This window comes from Xiphophorus maculatus, chromosome 20, assembly GCF_002775205.1.
Source record: "Xiphophorus maculatus strain JP 163 A chromosome 20, X_maculatus-5.0-male, whole genome shotgun sequence".
Classification (NCBI taxonomy): Eukaryota; Metazoa; Chordata; class Actinopteri; order Cyprinodontiformes; family Poeciliidae; genus Xiphophorus; species Xiphophorus maculatus.
Window position 1 is genome coordinate 25,568,248 of NC_036462.1, and position 16,072 is coordinate 25,584,319.

Here is a 16,072-nt window from a genome sequence, read left to right on the forward strand (position 1 = left end):
CTATTACAAGAGTTATATGCCATTGTCATTGCTGTTGATTCAGCCGTTTTGACAAGTGGTGAAATGCCCTGTTGGAGATATACATATCAAGTGTCAGGGGACATTGGGACAGATGGGTTTCATAAAACCATTCAAGTTTTGTTTAGATTTCTTACAATGCTGGATATTTTCTTATTCTTATTAATTTTTTTCCCCTGATCGATGTAGTTTGTGTCATTTGTTTTAGTCTTGGACAGGATAATGATCCTCAACATGCATCAAAACTGGTTCTGGTATGGATAAAACGGGGAGCAAAACAAATCATTCTAAAACTGGCCTTCTGTAAACCTTTAAATGTATAGCATATGCTTTAAACCCAAGTTCACATGAAGCAACCCTTTAAATGAGGTTTACCAATTCAAGTAGATAATTTTTATTCAATCAAAGATCCTTGCAGATCAGAGATACAAAACGTGATTTCTCAGCACCATGCCTAAGAACATCTAACTATGTGTAAGTTTGACTCTGTGTGGATTGAATAAAACTTATGTCTTTTAAGATCTCTATAGAAGTATGTTTTATGATTAACCCTAACCCAACCTGAAAAAATAACAGCTCTAAAGAGACGTCTCACTGGCACCGTATTTTCATGTGGGAGCTGAAGAAGAAACACGTTTAGACCTTTAATGTGTTGATGCTGACATTGCATATGTTCAGTGTATACATATGAAAGGTAGGAACAGCAGCACAAAATGCTAGAAAGACTGCTCTGACATGCCGATTTAAATTTACCCATTCCTCGGCTCAGTGGGAGCTCAGTGCGACTTCTGAGACAATTTGGTGGAGGCATCTCTGAGGGGAACCGATAGACTAGCTAATATGTTCTCTTATGGTATTTGCATAATGTCCATGGTGCATTGCCAGAAAGCTGTTCTGCTCCAGTTGCTCCTTGTAATATATCTGGCAGTGTTTCCAAAATGCAGTTGTCACTGGCACTGGCTTACAAATCAGACGCTAAAGCCTCAAACAGAATATCAAAAAGAACATGGCTTCAAAATGTTTGTTTACCATCCGTTTTTGGACTGCATCCTGCCTAAATCAACTTGATAAGACAAACTTTTTTTTTTGCTTTTCTTTCCTTCGTCTTTTAAAAATTTTCTGCAACATGTTAAATATGGAAAAGATCTACTGTGAAACCTCTCACTCTCCTTTGCACAGCAGATCCACCTCCTCCTCAATCCCTCTTTGCTTTCATTCCAAGAGCTGTTTGTCCAAATTGGAGCAGAGACAGGATTCATCTGTGTGTCACTTCTGCATGAAGAATATTGTAAATATTTGTCAGTTTCAATCTTGTCCTTGTAGGAAGCGCCAATATAGAGATGATGGGCTTTGTGCCTGTCTTTCAGTATGTTTTATTTGTAAGACCCATTCTTTCTTCTGGGTTATCATATTTTCGGCTTCTGGAAGTTGGAGAATTTACAATGCCTCTAAGAAGTGTTCACACACATTGAACCTTTTTATATTTCAGCACATAACAACCACAAACTTCCATGTACTTTACTGGGATTTTTGGTGAAAACCCAACACATAGTTGTGCATACAGTATTTGTGAAGCAACATTAAGGTGCGGTTTTCAGAAACCGCACTGAAAACATCAACCCTGTCTTGTGTAATGGTCGTAGGAGAATCTTCTGCAGAACTGGAAAGCTGATCAGAGTTGATGGGAGGACAGACGCTACCAAATGCAAGGCTATTCAGGAGGAAAACCTATTTGACTTCAAAAGACTTAAGACTGAGGTAAAGGGTCACCTTCCTAGAACAATCACAAACATCCAGGCAGAGATCAAATGGAACGACATAGACCTAAATTTTATGAGATACGGTGGCCATACCTGTTAATATCTGAGCTGAGTTTGAGATAGTTTTGAAAGAAGAATGGATTGATCTAAAAAAAAGAATCCCAACATAATCTAAACTTTGACTTGAAACATCCTAAATCGATTTCATTGCTTTCAATGGAAGAGGGGGAATCTGAAGTTTTTTACTCTTTTGTTTCTGAAGTGTTTTCATTTTTGCAGTCAAAGAAATCTTTACTTCTGTCTGAGAATATCCCTGGAAAACATGAAGCACTTTAAACAAGTCACCTAAATCTCAGATAATGCCATTATTCACTCCCATAAAGTATATAAGGTATTTTTGGCAGTGTAATATAATTTTAGCACTGCTTTTTATAAAATAAATACTCTTAAAACCTATGAAGGTAAACACCTATAAAGTTTGTCAGACCCTCAGTCAGGGGCGCCATATAGGGGGGGAAAGTTAGGATAATTCCAAGGGCCCTTGACCGACAGGGGGCCCTCCCACAAAAAATAGTTTTATTTTTTTTATGGAAATAGAAAAACATTGGGGGCCCTGTCAATTACAAAATTAGTCACATAGTGTTTTAAAATAGTTTTATCAGTAAAAATTAAATGTTACCCACTCCCAGACCAAAAATCACACCTCTGTTTTCACTGAACCCCCTGTGTCTGCCTGAAATGGTTCATTCCTGCTTAGCACACTTGACTGTGTTCAGCATTAGATGGTAGAAGACAAGAGCGACTGTGGCAGTTACTGTGCTTCCTAGAAAAATATAAAATCAGGTTTTCAAAGAGAGAGCGAAAAAAAAGACAAGAGTGTCAATTTATAACCCAGTTTTTCTCCAAGAGAGGTGAGTAGACTGAGATTATCAGCCATTTACATATTTAGCTTAGCTACAGACTACTGTTTGCCTCCATTTTTTTAGCATTTAACGAATGAAGGAAATAATTTAACATCATATTCATATATTTAACATGTCCCTGTATCTCTTACCACACTTAACAGACAAGTCAGTCAGCAGCAGCTCTAAACCCAATACCAGCATAATCCCTCCCCCCTGCCCTAGTGACAATCTAGCTAGCACCATTCCAGGGATTTTTCCTGTCTCTCTACTCTCTTTACAATTACACAACAAAAACGATGTATTTATTACTCAGAAATTCAAACAATCTCTATAAAATCTTCCATTAGCTCCTCTAGAAGTGAGTGAATGAGGTTGATTGACAGCGCTAAGACTGTCCTCCTGGTTCTGATTGGTTGTTTTTGGTCAGAACGATGCATTTCCTTAGCCAGCAGTAGCAGCTCTGGGAGGAGGTGGAGGAGATTGATCTTTTCACAAATTATCTGTTTCATAGCAAACTGTCATGACATGGTGACAGCTTTAACAAATATGAAAACATATTTTTTATTAAAGTTATATTCTGCAGCTTGAACAAAAAGCAACAACATAGCATTTTTTTTTTTAGAAGTCTGGATTGCTTTATTTATATTTTGCACATTGCCTGTGACAATTGCTGGTGGGGAGAGACATTTCAATAAGCTAACACTAATAATAAAAATAAAAATTGATTAATTATTATTTTTATGTGGACTGTTTCATGTAAAATTATAACTAGCAGTGAATATTGTGCTAGTATCAAAATTGAACCAAAGAAAGCAAGGCAGTCGCAAGCCTTTAACATTGTGATGTTTTTGATCACAAAACATTGTGATGTTTTTGACATAAGAAACTCTAACAGCAGCTGCGAAAGGGGGGCCCAATTAAATTTTTTTGTCATGGGGCCCAAGATTCCTGGCAGCGCCCCTGCCCTCAGTACAGAGTCTACTACACTCTACACTAAATGGATTGTTTAAATACTTTTAAGTGAAGCTATGTGACAGTGTTAGTTAATAAGTAATACTTTAGTCAATAACTCCTCAGAGCAGTAGGACGTTAACATTTAGTTAAACAAGAGCCTCCCAGTTTTATCACATTTTTGCAATTCAAAACTACTTCTACTAAAAATGTACATAGCCTAAGGATAAAAGGCTTTATTGGCAACAAAAAATATTATCTACAGTCTCCCTATAGACCATTGTTTGTGGCTTGTTTTCTCAGCCAAACTGCCTCAGTGCTCCACTTATGCGTGTTGTGCTGGTGGACGTTGCTGGCTGCATCGGTCCACCTGATTAACTGATCGTGAGTCTCAAAACAAGCTCAAAACTTGGAAAAACAGATACTCACCATCTTTGACGCAACCGCCCAAATGAAAGCCTGCGACAGAATCGAAAGGTTTGCTCCTCTCTTGGAACAGATTGACAGGTTGCAGCTGATCAGGCAATTCATACAGCAGGCGGTTTGCAGCTAAAGTAGCTGCAGTAATTCACAGAGGTTGTTCGGCTGAGAAAATAACAGCAAACTTTACACTGTTGTTAAACTGTAGACGTTTATTATCTGCAAATACATCATTTTAAAGTCTGAATCATTTGAATACATTGCTGTAAAAATAAAGATTTGCTTGTCCCTACAGATTTCTTCATAGTTTTTGTTTTTTGTTGCTTTTAGATGTTACATCTATTCATTTGTCATTTTAAGTTTTAGTCCATTTTTGCTTTTTTTTTCCCATTATTTTGCGCTGAAAAAGGCGCCATCATCTTTAACATTTACAGATGCGTATTTTATCACTTTTTATCACAGGATACACCAAAAACGGATTTTTGACCCTGGCTAAGTAGCCTTCTTTGACTATCTAGACCTGCTACTATCACCATTGCAACTGTAAAAAACAGTTTAAAAAAATAAAACAAACAAAGTTACCCTGAAAGACGCCCTCAGACAACAAAACCCCAAAGTCTTGTCTCGTAACAGCAAACTCTGTTTGCTGGGGCTGATAAACTGCCAGTATTGATAAAATAATTGACACAAACCTCCTTCTCCTCCTCTGTCAGTCCATTCTCATTAGTCATCTCGCCTCAGTGGCCCTTTGTTCCTCCTGTCAGTGTTGGAATCTAATGGACTGAGCAGGTGTTTTCCACCTCTGTAACAGAAATTTGCAAAGCAGAGGGAGAAGTGGAGGGATAAAATGTACAGAAAGGGGGATTGTGCATGACAAGGCTGGGGCTCGGTAAAAACTAAAAAAAGAGGGAAAAAAACATCTGTTTTCAAACTTTTTGACATTCAGTCAATATATTGACAGCGTTTGTCACTACAGTGCAGCTTTAGCTTGAGCAATGAGATGCCTTCCAACCCAGGTCGACCTGTCATGCTTCGATTCGCTGTCGCGCTGCCTCTTTGCTAGCGAAAATCCCAAAGCACAGAAGACAGGTAATTCTGACAGCGAGGACAGTTTTTCTATCTGGAAAGTGGCATTGGCATCCTGTTGCACTTTTTTAGGCCCCACAATGGCAGTTAAAAACTTCTCACCTGAATAATAAGGTGGAGAGAATCGATGAAAGTTTAATTCTACATCAAAACAGGATAGAAAACCCTGATCACATTGACTTAGCTAAAGTAACCCACCAATACACACACCACTGTGACTGAAACTCACTTGGTCTTTCAAAAAGGTTTTTAGTATTTAGGATAACAATGGAATAAGGAATAGAAAAAAAATCACTTGAAAGAAATGAGAAAAACCACAACTTCAGCACAAACAAATAGGATGTTTGAGGGATGCTCAACCTTGATTGAGCAAGGTTGAGCATCCCTTGCTCAATCACTTAATAGAAAGATTTCACTTAATCTTTCTATTAAGTGAAAGATCAGAGATGCTGAGATTACCTGTGGAGGCTTCTGATGTGCAATGTGTTGTTCTATAATAAAGCTCTGTATGTTTTCAAAGGGAAATTGGACAGAAGTTAGTGTGTTATATGGCACAGACACCAAAAGACTCCTTTCTATGAGTATTCAATCCCGACATGCCCCTGAACATTAAATCGAGACGAAGGAAACCAAAGACCAATGAACATAAAGCTATTTTTACCTCATATCCAAATTCATACCTTGATTTTCAAGGTAGCCTGTATTATTATTAGATCTCTATTTTTTATATATTTTGCAAATGTAACTAGGGGTGCACCGATTTATTGGCCAGCCGACCACTGTCCTCTTTTGCTCTCCGGTGAGGAAGGTTTGCCTGACAGACCGGCCCTTCAAGTTATAACTGCACATTTACAATTAGTAATAGTGACCCCACTGTTGCCAACTCAACAACTTTCTTGCTATATTGAGCAACATTTTAGACAAAACAAAATTGGTATTGGCCAAAATCGGAATACTTTTTATTTTGACCATAATTCGTTTGTCATCTATGAATAGAAAGTACTCAATACTTTTTATTTGTAAATTGATGGCATTACATCAGTATACCACAAGTGGGAAAAAATGGAAGGAATTTGTTTATACTACAAATAAAACAGTTTTTGAGTTTCAGTTCAAGCTTTCAGGCATTTTATAGACATTTGTTGAATCTTACGATTTTTAAATCTTTAGTTTAAGCTAAGAGTATTTTTATACAACGGAGTTTTGCTTGTTCTAAACCTTGACAAATATACAGGTGAAAATCATGTGAGTCAGTGTTTTGTCATATGTAAGTATAGCTACACATAATCTATGTTGAAGTCAAGTCTTGCTCACTGGGATTGAATTGCATATTTATGAGCAGTATTGTTTGAAATTCGTATTGCATTGCAATATGAAATTCTGTAAGTCCTACTGTAATCGACTTAACTACATACTCCTTGTCTTCCAACATATTTCTACAACAGGTAAGAGAAATAGTGGTAATAACTTCACAGTGCCTCACTTCAAAAAATTTCAACTACCCTTTCAATTAGTAAAAGTAGTAACAGACCAGACAGCTGGTAAGAACTCATAGCGTGACTTCTTAGCATGTATTGAATTATTTAAAATGGATTTTGGGCTTTGTCTGAGTTCTGTATTTTGGGTGTTTTCAGTATTTTCTATCTTTGGTTCTTTTTATTAGAGACCTCATTGTACCTTGAGTTATTCCACATTCGTGGGACGTCTTTAATCTCATTACTTCCTTAGCCTTGCTTCCCACTCAGCTGCGTTCTGTTTACTGTACTCACCTGGTTGCCATGACACAATCACATCTTGATGGTATTTAGGCTCCTTGGTTTCTTTCTCTGGATTCTACTGCTGCTCTCGCCCCGGTTCCTGTGTGTACGCCTCATGTTCTGCACATGCCTCAGTTTCATCATTAAACTGTCTCCAGAATGCATCTGCCTCTGCCCTGTTGCCATTGGATCCTCCTAAAAAAGAAAAAAAAGACAACATGACACCTTTAGAGATCAAACCAACTGTCGGAAAACTAAACTGCTGAGGCAGCAAAGAAAGGCTGCTTGTAAGAAAGAACTGTGCTTTGCCACGTTCTTGTTGGCTCAGATAACGTTTTTTTTCCCCCTTACTGTACTTTGCGAGCTCAGTCGCAACAGCTGCCTAACTGATGCAGTGAGAACGTTGCTCCCTAATAAAGATGTCATTCAGAGTAATGTATAACTGAAACTGAGGATCGGACTTACGCATAAAACTTAATGAAGGTAATAATTTATAACGCATGTTCAGATGCAGCGCCACACCTCGAGGAGTCGTCCCCGTATTTTCTTCATTTTGCCTATACATGTCGGACCTTTGTTCTTTTTTTTTGCACCTTTCCCACCTGCTATTTCTTATGAATTTTATCTGCCTCATTGTTCTTTTTTATAGGTGAGTATCTGTCAGTCGGAGAACCACTGCTGATCCCCACAGAGGCCTTCCCCACATCGCACCTCTCTGCTTATCATTATGACCCTCATATTCTCATTCAATACATGCCAGTATGCATCTCACAGGATGCGTCGCTCCTTACTTATGAAACCGGTGTTGTACAGATTTTTCTCTGCACTGGCTGCATTAAATCAGATAAACGAGCTGTGTGTAAGAGCAACCCTAACTATTTGGATTTCATTTGTATTTGGCGCAAACTACCTGAGATCAAGCAGTGAAACACAAGGAATCGAAACGGATGGCAGAAAGAGATATAAATGTAACTTGAAAAGCTTTGTGAGCTTATGTTTGGAGAAGAAAACTGCCTTTGTGATAACTTTTACACTGCATCTAGTAGTCCCATCATGAAAAATGGCTTTTCTTTTTTTATGGTTTGGTGTTTGTGCCTCCGCACCAAACCCTTTCAAATGGCAACCGAAGGAGCTAAACATGAACACTCCAAGAGGATGAAAATGTCAGATGTTCCTCTTTTCTTTCCTCCTTTGGTATTCCGCCGCTGTCTCACAGCATTTTTCCTTGCCTCTTTTGTGTTCGTTTTCGCTTCCTTTCAGCGAAGATGCAGAGGGGAAGGGAAGTGGTGCCAGCAATGTCACGGCTGGAGAAAGCTTATCCAAGGTAGTGGGGTCTGTGTATAGAGTCAATCAGAGCTGTACAAACCCTTGATTGCCATTGACATTTACCTGGCCCCCATTTCCAATTAATCTTCAAGGGCCTTCACCTCTTGAAGCCTGATTACAATCCCCCCCCCCCCCCCCAACAAACTGGCTAATTTGTAATTGGCCATGTGTCTGCTAGGGGAGGCGCTTCGTTATCACTGCTCGATTGAGACATGGGGGAAAAAAGCACATTGAGATGGAGGAAAAGATTCCCACCTAGTGTGCATGCTCAAAATATTTTTGTAAATGTAACACCAATGAAACATAAATATTGGATTCAGAGTAGATTATTTTTGTTTTTTTTTTGCATAAGCATAGTGAAATTTAGTAGAGTAAATTGTGAACTATACAACATGCCAGCTGGACTTCTAGGCTTGTTCGTTTTGGATCATCGAGGCGTTGAAATAATGTATGACAACCCATTTCACGATCAGTGGTAGAGTTCACCAAGAACTAATTTAAAATCTTCAAATGTTTCAAAGTTTATGAAGTCATAAAAACTTTACAAGACTAAGAAGAGAAAAATCCTGCAGCATCATAGATCCAAAACCATATTTCGTGCCCAAAAGTGGGCATGAGGTACGTCGCCACATTTTCATTCTTCCTTTAGTACCAGACCCATGTTGCAGTATTTGCTGTGGAAAAGTTCAGTTATAATCTCATTGGAAAATGATTATTCCTGGCATCACTCCAAAACAACTGTTTGACATTAAGATGGCTTCTATTGGTCGTTATACAGACTTGGCAGATCCAATGTACCATCTTTTGCTGAATTTCTCTCAACAGTGAGCGTTTGAGTTTTTTTCACTTTTCCTATAATACTGCTCAGATAAATGTGGCTCCTCCTGCAGCCCAGCGGCCGTGGCTGAAAGAAATGGGCCTCTGTCACCTCACATCAGAGACACAGAAGGTCATGGATTACTGATTAAATCTTGGGATTTTTTTCTTTGTGAATGTACTCACATAAAAGATTGTAAGGTTTTAGTATTTTTTTATTCCAAGTAGTCCTGACAAAATGTGCTTGTGTCTAAAAATTGTTTCAAAATGGGATTTAAGGAGTAAATTCAGTTTAGTTATATTACCTTAACCTTCTTAAAATCTGTTTTTCAAACAATGGTTTTTAATTGAACAGCATAGCTTGTTGATCAACGCATTAGACCTCATTCGAGGTTATAGTGTAACTCTTTTAAGATAAGAGCCCAGCTGAACCTCCGGTTACCATAGTTACATAATCAAGTAATTAAATTCTGCACAAAAGTCAGATAAGTTTTTTTTAAGTGTTGATTGTTCTGGCTTAATGTAAAAAGCATAAGTAAGCTTTGGTGATGACTTCCAGCCAATTACTGTCATGTCTTGCGGTAGCTTTCTGAGCCACACACAGGAACACGAGATGAACGGTTTAAGGGATTTATTTGCAAAGTGGTATAGAGGATAGACATAACACGAAAGCAGCTAGAAACAATGGAAGAATCCAGCAAGGAGTGAATGAAAGAGTGTGTATACTGGAATGAGAGATCACTAGAAAAAATAACTGATTCATGATAAACCAAGGCTGAGTAAAATAATTACCAAACAAGGTGTTAGTAAGCAGGATAAGCCCACTATGTCATAAGTCAAAATGACAAAACAAAATACAAGTTCTTTAGATTGTGACGCCGACTCCTCACTTCATACTAACTATATATAGGGCTCCATAAAGCTTATTTTTTTAAATATTTATTCAAGGAGCAGAATTCATGATATTGACTCATGGTCTGGTTGCAGGGTCAGGAGCTCAGCCCTTTTTCGCTCTCTATGAACAGTTGTTTTTGTAAAATAATTAAAAGTGTAAGTTTTACCAGGGAATCAACATCTTACCACAAAATTTTAGTAAAGAAATCTGTCAAATAAGACGTCTGAAATATTGTCTGTTTTCTTTATAATGATGTATTCAGTGGTACTGCTTCATCCTGCGAGTGTTTCTCCAGATTGTGGCTCTCAAAGTACATATTGCATCTTTAGGCCATATTGGCTGATGAGAGCAGCAGCGGTACTCGAAGCCAAGACCCTCACATGATGTATATTGAGCTTTATCACCTACTGTGACCACATACATGGATACATAAAAGACATGCTGGGAGGTGTAGACATGTGAAGAGCTGACTCACCATAGGAGCCCTTACAGAGCAGACAAGCAGGCGAGACCGGAGAATGATTTTACATGAATACGGTGTGTTTCTATGTATAGTTTTGTTTGTATCTTGGCGGTGTCAAACTTGTTTTTCTTTCGTCTTCTGTATCGTTGGTAAAAAAATCTTCACACCTAAAGAGAAGTTTGTTTCAGTTCTTCTCCAAGCAATGTGTTTGTGTTAAACAGTAAAATAGTGAGCAGTTTCGTTCAGGCCAATTTATTTATACAGTAAAACCTTTTCAAATCTGTTCACTTCTTTCTATTTGTTCTTTTTCAATCTTTATTCTATTGTCCTATGTCTTTTTTTTTTTTTTGTCGCTCCTGGACGACTGGATTGCATCACTAAGAGGGACAGCGGTAATAAAAGTGGGATTCCCAGTCTGTCCAACCCAGCAACTGCACTGGCTTGATAACACTGTCCCAATTCCCCCATAGCCACATCCCACTACTCCTCCCTCTGCCCCGGGCGTCTGTGCTCTGCGGGCCGGTGCCCATGGCAAAGCCACCCAGGAATCTTATCTTCTGCCCAGGCTCATTCTTGGCCCAGCCTGTGTGGGTGGTTGCGTGGTGCATGGGTCTTCTCTGCACCTGTCCACTTGCAACACTCTCTCTCTCTTTCTCAGTCTCTTCTCTTTTTTCTCTCCGTGTTCCTGTTTCACTTTCTCTCCCTCCAGAAGTTTGGAGTTTCCCCTGAATTCCTGTCTTGACCTGACCATGGACACCAGCCTCAGTTTGTCTTAATGCGTGTCTGCTGGGAAGCCACATTTTCATCAGTCCTGTCGAGATTCCATAACTGTCTGTCAGCACTGATGCTTGTCTCACCCGTGTTGTTATGTCTTCCTGTATCAGTCTCTATCTCTGTTTGTTTTCCTACCTGTCATCTTACTGTACAGTAAGCACTTGGCTCGCTCTCTGTCAGTCTTCTTTCTGTCCAGCAGCATGTTTTGACTGTGCACACCTCGCTGTCAGCTCTTGTTAATGTCTTTCTTTTAACAATCAACTCTATTCTGCAGGAGTATTGTTTGTGTGCCACACTAGACCTGTGTCGGGGTGTACGAAATTAAAGCTTCTCTGATTAAGATAAGGCAATAACCAGTAAATAACGTATTTATTATAATGGCCATAACCTTTACAATTTAAGTATTTTGATATTTAAACAAAAATAAAAGTCACACATTTCAAATTGACATGATCCAGCTGAACAGTACAGACTGTCGTTAACAATAACTTGCTTTCCTGAGGACCAAATTAGTCAAGAAATTAGAAAAGAGTAGCGATGGTAGTAACTAGTTCTGCAGTCATTCTTAACATTATTTGGTCTGCATTGTTAATTGTTGTTACAGCCAAAAGGAGCCTTTATGTGTGCATGAAAGACTCCAAAACGTACTGATGCACCTGTCAGAGTTTTGTGAAATCATTCACAAAGTTTGTACTGCCATGTCAGTTTAGCCCACTCAAATCTCTCAATAAGTTCTGAAATACAAGAAGATATAATAATGTGTTAAAATATGATTTTCTAGCCTTTCTGCTGTGAGATGTCATTAAATTTCCCTAAGCAGATAATTAATAAAGAAATAATGCTAATGCTAAACCAACCATTCAGTCATCCATCTGTTCTGGTTCGTGTGTAGGTTTGAAAAATTCCCAAAACCAGATTGGAAATTCTTGAAATTTGAATCTGGAAATCTTTCTGCATGATCCCCGTTGACCTTTAATGTTAGGAGCAGATGTGATATCGAGCCAAATGTGAAAGAGGGGTCTCTGCAAAATATGCTTTTGCTATTATAATAAAAAGACCTGCAAAATGATTTCAGAAATGACATTTTTAGCTAAAGATACAATTTTATCATTTTGACATGGCACCCCTGGTGATATTATAGGCTAATTTTAGTATCTTGCAATAGCATGTTTAGAGCAGCTAGCTCAGCTAAAGGAAGGGTCTTTGTGTAATCCCTGCAGAATGTCTATCCTTTCCTTAGAAACTGCCAAAAGACTGCCAGCTGTTCCAAATCCAGCTTTATCAGGCCAGACAGGGTTTGAAATCTAAAAAGCAAAAACACAGCAACTTTGCTGTAATACGTTCAGCCTTCCTGTTACCTGCTCAAAATCTCACCCTCCCTTGCTGAGCCACACAGTGAGTTATTGTGGTTGTTGCATAGCAACCAGAAACGTCTTCAGCTTATCATACATTTACAAAATCAAAAAAGTGTTGCTTTTCAGATCCAAATGTTCCCACTCTAGCCTAGGGTGATGGGACATGGATGGGAATCTCAAAGAGTGTGATCCCAGTTAGAAGCGTGTGAAGTGAGCAGGAACGGCTGAACTCGGTTTTAGAGGTAGGATGGAGAATTTTGTCACTCAGGTATAACTTGGAGAGAGATACACGAGTTTCTTGTCTAGACCTGTTACCTCTGTGACACAGCTGTAGTTAAGCAAAAGATTTTGCAAAATTTCTTAAGAGCTTGATCAATTTTACTCCACATAGCACCTGGCCAGCGCTTGATGTCATTGTAAATGAGTTAAAGCGGATCTGCCAGCGCATTGAAGACACATCCAGTAAAACTGACATGGCCGTTGATAGGCATACACCACACCACATTCAGTTATATCAGCTGACAGTTTTCATTCATTACTGTGTAACTTGTGGACATGACAATTTAAAAAAAAAAAAAAAAAAGAATACGACAGCTAGATAGAAAGTCGGATGCCTCGCAGCACTGTCTGGATAGCTGACATGAGTAATGAGGCATCTCCATGACACACCACTCAAATCGCCTTGGCATCTTTGATCATGTTTGAGACATTGTTCATTTGATATTCGTTCCATTTCGTCATCACGTGCGTTGCATTTGTCAAACTACAGTTCACATGTGGAAACTCCCTTTCCCATGCTCCATCTGTGTCTGAAACGACTGACGCTTAGGCTTGTGTGTTGAATTGGTGAGTGATGGCAGAGGAAGGAAAATGATTCATGCTTTTCAAAAATATTCTTCTAATAAAAGTCCAAAAGCGTAAAAGAAGTTTAATTGCATATGTGTTAAACCTCTTTTACTCTTTTGTCTCCTGATAAAATGAAGTGCAACCAATTGCCTTCACATGTCCACCTGTGCTCAGGTGGGAGCCTAATTTTTTTCTGTCTGGAAGAGTGGCAAGATTAGTGAAAGGAAGGCAGGAGGAAATTGTAAGGGAGACAGCGAACATGTAGAGGAAGTTTCTCCGTTAGATGGAACCAGAATTCAACTTTTTCATTAAAAAAAAGCTTTGACAGATGAAAACTATTACAGAAAGTGAAAACACCTTCTGTATCATAAAACCTGGTGATGTCAGAGTCGTGCTGTGGGAATAGTTTTCCTCAGTAGTGACAGAGAACCTGACTAGAAAACATCAATTGAGATAAATACAGGGCAGTTAAGAAAAACCTGTTAAAAGTTTGATGGAGACATATTGCTACATTTGTTCTGCTATTATAAAAGATTTTTCTACCAGTGACTGCATCCAGTAGAAATGAAGGTAAAGCATTTAAATCAAAATATTTCAGCTTTTATGTAGAATTAAATATAACAATAGCTCTGGTAAATGTGCTACCTTATATTTCTTCACTAAAGTTATCAGAGAAATGATTGCATGCCGTTTAAACTCAATAGGCTAAGACCACACTATAGCCATCTATAGGGGACGCATGCTGTGTAAACTGGGTTAGAAGGAACATTTCGGCTTTTGTTTTTCCTTAAAGCATGTTACGATCTAATAGTAAAAGACAGCTCTTTCTACAAAATAAATCGGGCTTGTTCCGAATTCATTGTCAGATCAGCTTCCTCTGAAGACAGATTAGTGCTGCTGGCAGACATGCTGTAATTCCATTAGAGCAAATGTCCCTGCACGGTGTTTCCTGTTCAGTGTTTGACTCAGCAAGCTGGTTTCCTACACAAATTCCTTTCTATAACGTGGCGTTTCAGCCACCTGAATCATCAGACAAATCCGCTGTTGTCTTCTAATTTCATCTTCTAAGATGAAATTTTTAAAAAATGTTTGAATGAAGAATATGTGCATTAAAAGTATATTGTATAAGATTTGCAAGAATTTCATGCAGATTCCCTCATAGTTTCCCATAATCAAGTAATAGATTCCCATAATCCTCATAGTACTCTGTCAACAGTCCCGTGTTAATGCTGTAGTCTGGCTCAAACTAACATGCATTTGAACACTTTTTAAAACAGTATTAGACAACTGTTTGAAGAAAGATGGAGTCCTTATTTCAACAGGCAATTTTCCAATCACATTATTTTCAGCTTTTTAGGTTTTTAGCACTTTACCGTGACATTTTCAGCTAAAAAAAACAAAACTTTTTACCCAAAGCATGCTGATTCTGTTCTCTGAAGTTAAATTTCTCTATCATACAAATATGAGGATATCTACATATATTTAACTTTTTAAATGTCTTGCTTTTGTGAAAAAACAACAACTTTTGAGCTGCCCTTCATTTAAGCAAGGATTGTTATGTTTTGATGTAACTTTTCCATAAAATCCGTCCTCATTCTGCTAATGATATTTGTGGATAGCCCTTTAAATAGTAGTCTAGCATAAAGACTTACAATAAACATTCCATTTTTATTTAATTGATAATGAAAAAGTTACTTCCTTTTAGGTTTAGGGTAGACTTATTTTACCACTTCTATACAGATTTATGAAAAAGTCAGCTGAATCTGGTATATTAATCTGAAAATTGCAAATATTAAATGAATCCCATGGAGCTCTATTAATTAAATGGACCAAGTAAGTCCTTGGAGCCAAAAACTTGGCAGATTTATTGTAAGAGAAAGTTTGGACAGAGAAAAGATTTTGTGCACAAAATGTTTAGTAGTGGAAGAACAGGATGAGGCTTAAGGGAAAACAACTCGCTTTAGAAAATTGGTTTTCATCTAACAATGTTGTAATTCCAATCCATTGCAGGAGACCTGGAGACGGGCCGCACAACCTAGCATTATCATCAAACAGGACCTCAGAATTATAAGGCCAGTTCGGAAAAATAAAATAAAATAAAATAAAGAAAAAACAGTGGAAAGTAGAAACTTGTCAGTGGATTTTTACCTTTTTGATTTTTCTGCTCTGTTCTCATGTATTGAGCTACATTTCCAGGAAAATCCTTGCGAACCGCGGTAATGTGTCTGCTTCAATTACTTCCCAGATTAAGAAGTTGAAATAGATTTTTCTTTGCACGTTGCTAACACAATAGTCAGCTGAAGAGAAACACAAAACATGGCATATGTAGTATTAAAAACCTAATGATGTTAGATAATTATACACAATACACAAGGGTCATTTTAGTGCAGATTGTGTGTTTTCAATTTAGATACAAACTACATTAAGCTCATAATGCAAAAGGGACTTATTATGAACGATTTTTCCATTATGTTAGCATTCCTTTCACTTTACAACACCCTAAGGTTTTTCCTACAGCTGCAGCCTGTCAAATTTGTACCCAGTCTGTTTTTTTTTGTTTTTTTCCTGGTGCAAACTGGGAATACATGCAATACGGTTACTAAGCAGGTTACACAAACATATTCTTACAGCAGGATAGGTTCCAGTCAGTTCTGCAGTTAGGGTGACTTCAAGTCTAACGTGAAATTACATTAGGTGTTA